The 13,859-nt window shown below is 46.9% G+C and overlaps 1 long non-coding RNA gene across 1 annotated transcript; it reads left to right on the top strand.

Annotated features, from left to right (window-relative positions):
* Positions 1-880: 880 nt before the first annotated feature.
* Positions 881-6,913, top strand: LOC122675182. The gene is made up of 3 exons (XR_006335213.1): positions 881-994; positions 5,615-5,711; positions 6,783-6,913. It is a non-coding gene; the product is annotated as an uncharacterized LOC122675182 (long non-coding RNA).
* The last annotated feature ends 6,946 nt before the right edge of the window (positions 6,914-13,859 follow it).

Here is a 13,859-nt window from a genome sequence, read left to right as displayed (position 1 = left end):
AAACAATGCACTTGGAAGTTGGTCATACTGAGATTTTTTTTTTTTTTTTAAATTTCCATTGCTAGTAGGCTTTGCCCTGTCTAGGTCTCAATAGCCTCTTCTGCAGACTAGAACATTGGTCATTCTCCAGAGTCCTGCTGAGACAGCTTTTGTCCAAGTTCTAAAATGTCCGCTTTCCTCCTTTTCTCCTTTTTGCTGCTTAAAGGGAAGCATAAAATTCGGCAGCCTTCTAACCGACAGAATGGATGTTTTAAATGCTGGAGAGTCATCCAGGTTATCCCAGGGAGCAGGTTGCCCCACAAGCTCCAGATCACCCATTTCCCCTCTTTTCCTCCAGAGAGCGTGGAGGGTCAGATCTCTACTCAGGTTCCTGGCTGGAGACGTCCACCAGCTCAGGCTGGAAGGGGGTGTCTCCTGACTTCTAAGTTACAGCCTGTGAACAGATGAGAGAGCAAAGGCACCTTCATTACTGGAAAAACACCGCCAGTGGCCAGTGAGCCACAGTAGGACCTTTGTGCACCAGGAACTGCCTATTTTTTTTTTCAACTTTTTGTTTTATTTTTTATCACAATGCTGTGATAATTTCAGGACAAAAAGGAAGGAACTCAACCACACATATGCATGTATCCATTCTCCCCCAAACTCCCTTTCCATCCAGGATGCCATGTAACATTGAACAGGGTTCCCTGGGCTGTACAGTAGGTCCTTGTGGGTTATGCACTTTAAATATAGCAAGGAGGAGCCTGTTTCTTATCAAGTTTGAAGCAGGTGCTCACTTGGCTCACAGCAGTGCCTCCCAAGAGAACTTCCTCCTGCAACAATGTGAGGACAGCGCTGACTTGGGTCTAGCTGGGACAGCAGATGTCTGGGAGAGACCCCCTTGCCAATACACACGCCAGCAAACATCCTCCAGACTCAGTACCCAACCCGGCTGGATGTCCAGGTTGCTGAGACCTGGAGGAGTTAACACCAGACCCGCAGACGCCCACACTAAGTAAGCACCAGTCATCCCTGGGACTCAATCTTTGTGGTTGGGAAACACAGAGAGAGACGTATTCCTTCTATCCCCGTCTCTGCCTCATTGGATTCAGTTTGTCCTGCATTCAGACTTTGGTACTGTCTTTCATTGGAAGATGCAAGCCTGCAACCCTTTTGGCCAAAGCTTCCATTTCTTAAGAGCTATTCCTGGGATCACAGGCTCAAGCAGAAGCTGCACTCCATCCAAGCATCTCCATATTACCAGTTACACCCTGAAGTCAGATTTGTCTCTTTGCTTCTTACTTGGTGGACGTAGTAGACAGAATATTGGTGGTGATTTAGTCACTAAGTCGTGTCCAACTGTTATGACCCTATGGACTGCAGCCTGCCAGGCTCCTCTATCCCTGGGATTCTCCAGGCAAGAATACTGGTGTGGGTTGTGATTTCCTTCTCCAGGGCCTCTTTCTGACCCAGGAATCAAACCCAGGTCTCCTGCACTGCAGCAGGGAAATCCTGGCAGGAATTCATGAGGCAGAGTATTGACACTCCCCAAAGATGCCCATGTCCTGCCCCTGGGACTTGTGAATATGTTACCTTATGTGGCAACAGGGACTCTACAGATGGGATTAAATCAAGGACCTCGAGGAGGGAGATTTCCCTGCATTGTCCAGGTGGGTCTGACATCCGTGAGGTTTTTACAATGCTGTTTCCATCATTCTAGACCAGCCAGCTAGTGAAGGCAGGCAGGCGTCGTCAACCTTCCTCTCATTGAAGGCGAAGGGAGATCAGGAGCTGCCGGCCAGGCCAGAGTATACACCTCAGATTTCCTGGACAAAGTCACAAAGCCAATAGGAATGTCTCTGTCCTCAGGGAGCTTCCCCAGGGCATGTCCCCCAGCACAGGTAGGGCATCCTGAGCTTGCCCACTTCCACCTTTATCTCACCCCTCAGGTGGGAGCTGGCGGCTTACTTCCTTCCACTGATACCAGTGGCTGGGCCTATTGATCTCGGCTCCTGGCAGCCCACTTGGCCTTTGAAATGCCTTTCCCAGGCCCGGCCCCAGCCTGGAGCCATGGTGGGTGATGGACGAGGGAGAAGCGGTCCCAGCCATCTGCCCATCCTCAGCCCGCCCGTGGGCTGGGCTGGGTGCAGGGATCCTGGGAGGCAGACATTCACCCCAGGCCCATTTTAGCGGTGAGGGAAGTGCCAGGGGAGGGTTATGGGTGGGTGGGGCTGAGGTTTGAATCCAGTCCCTTTAGTCAAAGCTATGGTTGTTCCAGTAGTTAGGTACTAGGAAGTAATAGTAGGATGTGAGAGTTGGACCACAAATAAGGCTGAGCGTCAAAGAATGGATGCTTTCAAATTGTGATCCTGAAGAAGACTCTTGAGAGTCCGTTGGACAGCAAAGAAGTCAAACCAGTCAATCCTAATGGGAAAATAACCCGTTTATTATTAGATTTATTAGAAGGACTGATGCTGAAGCTGAAACTCCAGTACTTTAGACATCTGATGCAAAGAGCCAACCCATTGGAAAAGACCCTGATGCTGGGAATAATTGAAGGCAGGAGGAGAAGGGGACGACAGAGGATGAGATGGCTGGATGGCATTACCTACTCAATGGACATGAGTTTGAGCAAGCTCTGGGAGATGGTGAAGGACAGGGGAGCCTGGAGTGCTGCAGTCCATGGGGTCTCAAAGAGTTGGACACAACTGAGCGATTGAACAACAACAAAACCAAATCCAGAGCCCGAATGCGTAGAAGCTACTACCCTCCATCTTACTGCTGAACTGCCAACTTTTCTCAGCTCCGGGACAGAGCATCCTTGTCCCTGTCCCTCTGTGTCCCTGCTGAGAAGCCACCGACGGGAACAGCATCGCCAAGAGCACTGGTACCTGCACACCTTCTCCAGGGTGTCAGAGATGCCCTCGGGGCAGGGGGCCCTGGGGTAAGACTCCTGTTTCCCAGTTCAGTCCCATTCAGTCGCTCAGTCGTGTCCGACTCTTTGTGACCCCATGGACTGCAGCACACCAGTCCTCCCTGTCCATCACCAGCTCCTGGAGCTTGCTCAAACTCATGTCGATGGAGTCGGTGATGCCATCCATCTGGTTCCCAGGCAAGGCAGCAGTTACTGTCCAGAGCCTGAAAATGCATGAAGGCACTGTTACCCCATGGTGGTGTTGCAAGAAAGAGTGGGAGGTGCGAGAGGGTGCTCACATCCCAGGTCCCAGGTGAGTCCCTATGATGGGTGCTGAGTGTGGGTTCTTGGCCTCCCGCAGGAAAGAATTCAAGAGCAAGCCTTAGTAAAGTAAAAGGAGGTTTATTCAGAGAGATACACACTCCACAGACAGACTGTAGTCCATCTCAGTAGGTGAAAGGCCCCAGCGTTTTTAGAGGGCTGGGTAATTTCAGAGACAGTTGAGTGGGAGGAGTATTGCAACTGTTTTGGGAAAGGGGCAGAGGTTTCCAGGAATTGGGCCACCACTCACTTTCTGACCTTTTATGCTCGGCCTTGGAACTGTCATGGTGACTGTGGGTGTTGTCTAGCATGTTGATGTGTTAATAATGAACATTTACTGGAAAAGGTCAATTTTCATTCCAATCCCAAAGAAGGGCAATGCCAAAGGATGTTCAAACTACTGCACATTTCTGCTCATTTCACACACTAGCAAGGTAATGCTCAAAATCCTTCAAGCTAGGCTTCAACAGTATGTGAACCGAGAACTTTCAGATATCCAAGCTAGATTTAGAAAAGGCAGAGGAACCAGAGATCAAATGGCCAACATCTGTTGGATCATAGAAAAAGCAAGAAAATTCCAGAAAGACATCTATTTCTGCTTTATTGACTACACCAAAGCTTTCGTGTGAATCACAACAAACTGTGGAAAATTCTTCAAGAGAGGGGAGTACCAGACCACCTTCCCTGCCTCCTGCAAAACCTGTAGTCAGGTCAAGAAGCAACAGTTAGAACCGGATGTAGAACAATGGACTGGTTCCAAATCAGGAAAGGAGTCCATCAAGGCTGTATATTGTCACCCTGTTTATTTAACTTATATGCAGAGTACACAGTCTAAGTGACGATGCCGTAAACGTGACGAGGGAGCTCTTGTCACATGGAGGTGAACTGATCTTGCTCCTTCTTTTCCGGCTCCTCATCCCTGCATCCTAGCCTCTCCCCTGAGCTTGTGGAAGAGGGGTGAGGGCCTGGAATCCCTTCCGAGGGCTTTCTGTTTCTCTCCTGAGGGCGATTTCACTTTCCCTTTCTGCCTCTGATGGAATGGGTGAGGATCATTTCTCTGAACCAGGCAGTTGGGTTTCTCTGATGCCCTCCTTTGCTGCCCTGGGAAACTGGGGGCTGTCCTGTTAGACTGTCTTAGCGGATTGCTAGCTAATAATTGTTCTTGAACTTCAGGTATGTCACTCGACCTGCATATCCTGCTAAGGGAGGTACTGACATGCCTTGACATCAGTTGACTTATCTGTCAACAAAGCCACTTCTACCTGCTCCCCCACCCCCCTCCTTCCCAGCCACCTCTGCCTCCACCCTCCCCCAGAACCCAACCCCAGCCTCTGTGTTGGGAGCACGACCTGCCCTGGAGAGAACCACAAAAAAAAAAAAATAATAAACGCAGGCTTTGAGAAAAGAACCAGGTCAGCACGTCTGTGAGAGTGAGTCATCCTTGCAGTGGCCACGATGAAAGGCCATGGAGATTCACAGAGATCGCCTTGACTCTGGGGTTTGACATCTAAGCCCCCTGTCCTCGGGGGAGCCATCTGTAGAGGTGGGGTAGCCCATGCATCTGCAGGTTTCTGCTGCAGATCATCCGAGAGGAGTCTGTGTGTCTGCTCCCCGCCTCCTAGTCCCTACCCTCAGTCACAGGCCTAGCCTGGAGAACCATCCCACCCATCTTTGGTTCTTCCAGAAGGATGGTCTGACCTCCCACCTCTTCCCCAGAAGGTCCGTGACTCCAATGCCCCCTTAAGTGCATCATCTGTTCACCCATTCTCTGCACAGTAGAAGACCCCGTGCCATGCCGTCCTGGGTCAGGTCCCAGCAATGCGACACCATAACAGTGAGCTTGATGATCATTTCGGCTCTGAGAGCCTCAATGCTTCATCTGTCAAATGGAGGCAATGCCTTCCAGTGGGTGATCGAGGGGTGGTCACCTGAGGGATTGGAGTGGAGGCATTGGTCAACAAGGCAAAGCCGGGTGTTGCAACTGGGGTGGGGGGGTTCCAACCCCTTGAAGACATTGTAGCAAACAGGACCTGTCATCTCACCGCCTGTCCTCAGGAAGGTGTGGGGACCAGTCGGGCAGGTCCTCAGGGAGGTGACCATGTTTGCTTTGGATCATGGGGCTGGTCTGCACACTTGCGGGCACCACACCCCATGTGTCAACCTCCAGGAAGCAAGCTTTTCCACTGTTTCCTACTGTTTTTCTACCAAGTTGTGTTAGGCTGGGCCAGCGCCCAGGGCAGACACCCCTGAGAACCTGCCCTGTGGGAAGAATCACCCCCTCCCCCAAGTACCCAGAGGTCTCATGCCAGCTCGGGGCTAACTCTGCACTGGGCACTCACCCATCCCAGCACTGTGTCAATGTCCTCTGTGTGCTAACGTTTGGTTTTCACATTTCCCCAGGGGTCTGAGTTCTCTCAGCAAATATCTACCTAGTGCCTGCTCCCTGCAAAGTTCACAGACACGTCAGCAAGCAAAGCATCTCAACATCCATGCCCAGGTGAGCCTTCCATCCTAGGCGGGGAGGCAGACCACAGAGAAAACAGGAGACATGCATTACAGAAGGTGCTAGAAGGAGCAAGCATGGCCTTGTTGAGCAGAGACTAGGTGGAGATTAGACAATAGGCCATGGGCATTGTTATCCCCATTTTACAGATGGGGAGACCAAGGTACAAAGGGACTTGGTCAAGGTCACATAGTTCGTCCTTGAACCCAAGTACTCCGACTTCGGTACATTTACAGTTTGTTCTGTAAAATCAGAAAATCAGGAGATTTTCCCTAAAAAGCCCTGGGGAGTAAGTGTTTTAGGCTCTGCGGGCCACATTTGACTCTGACACATATTCTTTGTTTTTTTACAACCCTCAAAAAATGTGAAAACTATTCCTGCCTCTCGGGCAGCACAAAAACAGGTGCATAGCATGGCTTTTGACCCTTGCTCTAAGCCATTAGCCTTTCCAACATTCCTAATGCAGTTAAAATTTCTCAGAACTCCGCATGACCTAAGGTGAACGGTATTAGTCCCATTTTATGGACCAGGAAAGCGAGGCTCAGGAAAGTGAAGTAACTTGGCTATGATTATGGAGGGCCAGAATTCCAGCCCCGGTCTGGCTGGGTCGGCAAGATCCAGGTACTTTCTCCATTCAGCTTGATGTCTTACTTTCGACACTGCATTTTTACTTACTTTCGACACTGTTTTAAAATGCAACATTGAAATAACTTAGGAGGTTGGGATTAACATATACACCCTACTGTGTCTTAGATAGATAAGCAACCAGAACCTACTGTGTAGCATAGGTTATTCAATATTTTGTAATAACTTATAAGGGAAGAGAATCTGAAGAATATATGCGTGTGCGGAACTGAATTGCTGTACCGTACATCTGAAATTAACATGATATTATCAATCAGCTATACTTCAATAAAAAATAAATAAAATGCAACATTTATGATTCCTCAAAAAATTAAACATAGAATGGACATATGACCCAGCAACTCTACTCCTGGGTATATATTCAGAAGAATTGAAAGCAGGAGCTCAAACATATATTTGCACACCCTGTGTTCATAGCAGCATGACTCACAGTTGCCAAGAGAAGAGGTCCCTCAAGTGTCCATGGATGGATGACTGGAATGCAGTCCAAGGAGAGTGTGGTTCATTCATTCAAGGCAATGGTATTCAGCCTTAAGAGGAAGGATATTCTGACAGCTGCTGCAACATGGGTGAACCTTGAGGACACACTGCTCAGTGACAGAAGCCAGCCATGAACGAACAAATACGATTCCTCTTGCACGAGGTCCCTAGAGAAGCCAAACTCATGGGGACAGCAAGCTGGAAGGTGGGGGCCAGGGACTGGGGGAAAGGGGTGGGAGTGATTGTGAGAGTGAGCAGTCCATGGGGACAGAGTTTAGGGTTGGAAAGATAAAACCATTTTGCAGATGGAGCCATGGCAATGGTTGGACAGCCATGTGAACAGACTTCATGTTACTGACCCGTATAATTAAAAATGGTCAAAATGGTACATTCATGTTGTGTGTGTTTTCATCACAGTTAAACAAATAAAGCATTCACAAGAGGAATAATGTACCAAACTGATCTCCACCCACCCCTGAGTGAACGTCCATCCACGTGACACCAACTTGGCTTGGGGAACAGAGAGACCGCAGAATCAGGGACGCACGTGGGAGGCAGGTGAGGAAGATGGAGGCCCAGGGAGGCTCCCTCCAGGCAACGGATGCCCCAGTGCCAGGCGTTGGGCAGGGGAATGGCCAGATAGGTCCACCGTGTGACTTGGCAGCCCCCAAGGCCCTGCCCAGGGCTTCCAGTTCCAAGTTCTAAGCTCTTTGCGTCAACCTGACCCCACAGCCGCAGTCCCTTGTACTGGGAATCAGAGCAGGGTGGGGCCTGCGTTCTGAAAACTGCCCCCTTCGCACTGGTCTTCCCAGGAGGACCCGGCTGAGCCCAGCTGACGGTGCCAACCTGTTTGCCTTCATTGTCACAGAGAAGCGCCGTTGTCACAGCCCAGGGAGGAGCCCCAGAGTAGGCCCTGCAGGAGGCGAGTCATCGCAGTGTGCCCGTCAGCTCACAAGCTGACCCTGAATGCCCAGCGGGGCACCGGAGGCCACTGCTTACAGGAAATCTACGCTTAATGGATAATCGGTCGCTGTGTATTGAGCTCCGATTCTGTGCCAGGCACTGAGCCTGAGTATTTTGTGTATTTTGTTTAATTCCTACAGTCACCCAAGGAGGAAAGAACCATCATCCCCACTTTCCAGATGAGAAAACTGAGGTTTCCAAAGGCCAGGGTGCCTGTCCAGCATCATGTGGTCAGTTGGGAAGCCCCCACCATGGCCCCTCTCAGTCTCTAGCACATTGGTTTGACCTCTGACCTTTGAGGGCACACGGGGGAAGCTCAAGTTCCGAACTTTGGTAGAAAATACTTTCTCTTATTATATAGAAATGTCCAAACTTTATCATCCACCAAAATCATTTGACCTGTAGCTCTGATTTTTTATTGCCTTGAGAATATCCTGTTCACTGCATTTTGAAAACAACGTAAGAAAGGGGACAATAAAACCAACAGAACTGAAATCTACACTTTCATTTTCCTTTTTCAGCTTCTTAAAACACAACATGCTTTAAATTAATGGCAAAAATCTTTCAAGATTTAATTAAGAGTTATCTATCTATGGATTTATAAAAATGTCAAAGTCTTGTTTTTGTAAAAACAACAAAAATTGTGTGTCATTTATCCTCTGGGAGTGTCAGATGAGTGTTATTTAAGAAAAGTTTGTTATTTTAAAATAACAAATATTTCTCTTTGTTAATTGAATGTGACAGCCCCTCAGTCGTGTCCGGCTCTTTGAGACCCCATGGACTATATAATCCATGGAATTCTCCAGGCCAGAATACTGGAGTGGGTAGCCTTTCTCTTCTCCAGTGGATCTTCCCAACCCAAGAATCGAGCTGGGGTCTCCTGCATTGCAAGTGGATTCTTTACCATCTGAGCTATCAGGGAAGTCCAAGTAAACACTATTTTATTTTGTTTTGATGTAATTAACCTTGCTCATTTGTTTGTTTTTAAGATTTTATTTACTCATTTTTGGCTGCGCTGGATCTTCTTTGTTCTGTACAGGCTTCCTCTAGTTGCAGAGAGCGGGGGCTACTTTCTAGCTGTGGTGCATAAGCTTCGCATTTTAGTAGCTTCTCTTATTGCAGACCACAGGCTCTAGAATGTGTGGGCTTCAGTAGTTGTGGCTTGAGGGCATGTAGAATCTTCCTGCACCTGGGATCGAACACATGTTCCCTGCATTGGCAGGCAGATTCCTATCCATTGCACCACCAGAGAAGTTCAACCCTGCTGGTTTGTACTTTTTAAAACTTGTGATAATTCATTTAGGGTAAGGCTAGAATTTGTCTTTTCACTATCTATAAAAATATTCTTGCTTAAAAAAGTTAAAGTATAATCAGTTCAGTTCAGTTCAGTCGCTCAGTCGTGTCTGACTCTTTATGACCCCATGAATCACAGCACACCAGGCCTCCCTGTCCATCACAAAATCCCAGAGTTTACTCAAACTCATGCCCATCGAGTCGGTGATGCCATCCAGCCATCTCATCCTCTGTCGTCCCCTTCTCCTCCTGCCCCCAACCCCTCCCAGCATCAGGGTCTTTTCCAATGAGTCAACTCTTCGCATGAGGTGGCCAAAGTATTGGAGTTTCAGCTTCAGCATCAGTCCTTCTGTTGAACACCCAGGACTGATCTCCTTTAGGATGGACTGGTTGGATCTCCTTGCAGTCCAAGGGACTCTCAAGAGTCTTCTCCAATACCACAGTTCAAAAGCATCAATTTTTCATCACTCAGCTTTCTTCACAGTCCAACTCTCACATCCATACATGACCAGTGGAAAAACCATAGCCTTGACTAGACGGACTTTTGTTGGCAAAGTAATGTCTCTGCTTTTTAATATGCTGTCTAGGTTAGTCATAACTTTCCTTCCAAGGAGTAAGCGTCTTTTAATTTCATGACTGCAAGCACCATCTGCAGTGATTTTGGGGCCCAAAAAATAAAGTCTGACATTGTTTCCACTGTCTCCCCGTCTATTTCCCATGAGGTGATGGGACCAGATGCCATGATCTTAGTTTTCTGAATGTTAAGCTTTAAGCCAACTTTTTCACTCTCCTCTTTCACTTTCATCGAGAGGCTCTTTAGTTCTTCTTCACTTTCTGCCATAAAAATGGTGTCATCTGCATATCTGAGGTTATTGATATTTCTCCTAGCAATCTTGATTCCAGCTTGAGCTTCTTCCAGCCCAGCGTTTCTCATGATGTACTCTGCATGTAAGTTAAATAAGCAGGGTGACAATATATAGCCTTGACATACTCCTTTTCCTATTTGGGACCAGTCTGTAGTTCCATGTCCAGTTCTAACTGTTGCTTCCTGACCTGCATACAGGTAAAGTATAATAGGACTCCACAATACATATACAAGCTGCTTAGAAAAGCATTATTTTTTACTGACTCTTACTGACTGTAAAAATAACTATTTACAATGAGACAACTGGGAGTTTAACATAAACATACCTTTTTATTGGAAATTGTCTTTAATTGCTAGGTTAATTCTAATTACATGTACTTTGAAATTTAAAACTACGTGTTTTAAAATAATGATGTTCACTTTCTATAGATTCACCATAGTGTTTCTCCAATTAGTCCATGTTGTTGTAGTTGTTGTCCAGAGGCTGAGTCATGTCCAACCCTTTTGTGACCCCAAGGACTCTAGCATACCAGGCTTCCCTGTCCTTCACTCTCTCCTGGAGTTTGCTCAGACTCATGTCCATTGAGTCAGTTAGTCTATATCACTCTTTAAACAAAAAATTAAAATGTTTGAATAGAAAAAAAAAAAGAAAAAGGTGAAGGTCCTTAGCAGTGAGCCCAGTGGTTAGCAGTGTAGCTCTTAAGCCTGTTCTGGAAGCCAAGCTCAGATGGAGCACCTCCTGGCACTCTTTGGAGAATGGCTACAGTTTCCAGCCCAGTGCGAACTCCCACCCCAAATAGTGACTCTGGAGGTACCATAAGTCTCTCCATACTAGGAGACTTAGATCAGGTTCCTGGTGGTGGTCTGTCCCACCCCTGAGGGAGCTCTGCAGAGGTCACAGTTGCCTGCCCTTAAGGAGAAGGCCAGTGCCAGGAGAGCTGGGTCACCACTGAGCACCTATGCTGGGCATGCAGCGGACACGGGTGAGGAGCATAACCAAGAAGAAGGCGTGGGCTGGGTGGATGCTACTGATGGGAAAAGAGAAGGACATCTGCAAGAAGTTCGATGACAAGGGAAGAGGGACAGTGACAAGAGTGTAGCTTCTAGGGCCAGCATGTCAAAGAAGGGGTTTTTTAGTGTAAGAAGTCTTGAGCAGCCGTTGAAGGTGGAGCCAGCCAACAGAGTATTAAATTGTGTCCTCCTAAGAGATACGTCCAGCCCCTAAGCCCCAGTATCCGTGAACATGACCTTATTTAGAAGCAGGGTCTTTGCAGATGTAATCAAGTTAACATGAGGTCATACTAGGTTAGCATGGGCTCTAAACCCAATCGGACTGGTGTCCTTAAAAGGAAAAAGAAATGTGAACACAGACACAGAGGGAGGACAATGCGATGAGACCTGGAGGAGACGATCACGTGAAGGTGGAAGCAGATCGCAGTGAGCCATCTACAAGCCAAGGGACACCGGGGACTGCAGTCACCGCCAGAAGCTAGGAGACAGGATTGAAAGGAAGCCTTCAGATGAAACTAGCCAGCCTGGCCCACACCCCGATCTTGGACCTCTGGCCTCCAGAACTGTGAGGAAATAAATATCTTTTGGTTAAGCCACCAATTTGTAACATCTGTTATGACAACCACAGGAAACAAACACGAGTTAAACAGATGGGCTCTGATGTCTCAGAACTGGACACAAAAATCAGACGTGACCTTGTGGTCTGAGCAAAAGGATGAGAACAGGCTATCCCTGCCTTCCACGTGCCGCCCTGGGGCAGCAGGGACCCGAAGATGGATGGGAGTGATACCTGCTGGAGAATCTCCTGTCCACTACCAAAGAAGGTGTGTCCAAGGAGTGTCAGGACAGGACAGGAAACCTCTGTCTGGTCAGAGAAGCTCCCAAACTCCTTTGCTGCCTAAATACCAGCATTTAGGTTCCACTGGGAAAGAAAACAGAAAGACTGCAGAAAACAGCAGGGAAAAGGACAAGAGCGCTGGGTGGATGGTTTCCATTTTCCCAGATGTCTGTGTCACCAGTCCAACATGCTGGAACCCCTCATTTGTTACCGGGTGTCTGCCTGCACAGCCATAAATCCACCTGTACCAACCCATAAACCTGCCAAAGCCAGGAGGCGACTCCAACTTAGTCACGGAAGCCTGGGCCCAGACTGTGTGTGTGCGTAAGCTGGCTCAGCGGCCAGGGCCATCGCAGTCACCGGACACAGAATAAAGGAGAATCTCAGGCAACCTAGGATGCCTGCCCTGATGTCCACATGGCTGGGTTTGGGTTTCTAAAGCCAGCTCAGAGGGAGTGTTCAGATTTTCTCCTGAGAGGAGAGTTTGTAATTTTTATTAAGATGAGTATTCCTTCCTTTTTAATTAATTTTTACAACATTCTTTTAAAAGTCAGTGTTGCAAAGCTTCTGTTTGTCACCACACCCCTTCCCATCTCCCATTCCCTCCCCATTGAGTTACTTACTTTCAAATGTCTTAACTGTTTTTATTTTTTAATCTTTACCTTCACATTTTTAACTAACATGATTACTACACTATTTCTTGTTTGTTTGCTCTTTCCATTTTAGCTCACTTATTAAAGTACCCTCCACCATCCTCCATACACTCTCAGACTCTTCCATGCTACTTATCATCTTCACAATTATATCACAATCTTTGGCCAAATCAATGTTCAAGAGTGGCATTATTATGACTCCATAAATGTCACAAGAAAGTCTCTTAGAGCACCAAGATACTCTTTCTTTTCTTGTGCAAATTTTTGTTTTTCCTGAAGTTAATTATTGACTCATTTTTTTTTCATACACTTAATTTTTTATGTACTATGGACCCCTTGGGCTTTCCTGGTGGCTCAGATGGTAAAGAACCTGCCTGCAATGTGAGAGACCTGGGTTCAATCCCTGGGTCGGGAAGATCCCCAGGAGAAGGGCATGGCAACCCACTCCAGTATCCTTGCCTGGAAAATCCCATGGACAGCGGAGCCTGGCGGGCTACAGTCCATGGAGTTGCAAAGAGTCAGACACAACTGAGCGACTAACACACATACATGGACCACTTCTCCCCCAATGTTAGAATCTGACAAAACTGAAAAACTCATCCCAACCAAATCACACGCATCAGGTAAGCATGCGTGTCTTGTTTTGTTGTTTGCTTTTCCAGTGGAGACATCCTGTCTGGAGCTCCCTCCCATTTGTATCTGGACTGGCTTTTTGACTATGGCATAGCTGTCCTCCCGAGAGTTCCCTTCAACTTCAGTGAGAATGTCTTTGTATTTTTCTGTGCTATATACTGTGTGTCCTGGGTTCCATGTCTTTCTCTTTCTAGGTTTATTTTCTTACTCAAGTGAAGCACACCTTCCAGGAGCTTCCTAAGAAAGGATGCACGTGGGGTGCAATTTTTAGTTCTTAAAAATGCTACATATTTTCAAACATCTTTATTCTGTCCTTTGTTTGACAGTTTGTATAGATAAAGAATTCCAAGTAAAACTTTTTAGAATTTTGAAGGCATTGCCCCCACTATTTTCTGCTTTCCAATATTATTAATACTATAACACTATTGAGAAATTCCGATGCATTGAATATCCCACTGTTTTTCTTCTGTAAATGTTTAGAATTTTTTTAACCCCCTGTGTTTTAAAATTTCAATATGATGCACCTTGTTTCATATTTTATTGAGAAACTTGGTTCATGCTTTCAACAGGAAAATCATGTCCTGCACTTCCAGTAAATTTATTTGCATTGTTTCTTTGGCAACTTTTTCTTCTTTTAAGCAGCAATGAAGACCCAGAACAGCCAAAAAAGCAAAATAAATAAAATTTTAAAAAAATAAATAAACAACTCACAATGCTAAGTGCTGGTGAGGTTGCAAAGCAAATGAAGTTTGCATAAATGA

Source organism: Cervus elaphus, chromosome 19 (assembly GCF_910594005.1).
Source record: "Cervus elaphus chromosome 19, mCerEla1.1, whole genome shotgun sequence".
Classification (NCBI taxonomy): domain Eukaryota; kingdom Metazoa; phylum Chordata; class Mammalia; order Artiodactyla; family Cervidae; genus Cervus; species Cervus elaphus.
This window is presented reverse-complemented; position numbering and strand designations above follow the sequence as displayed.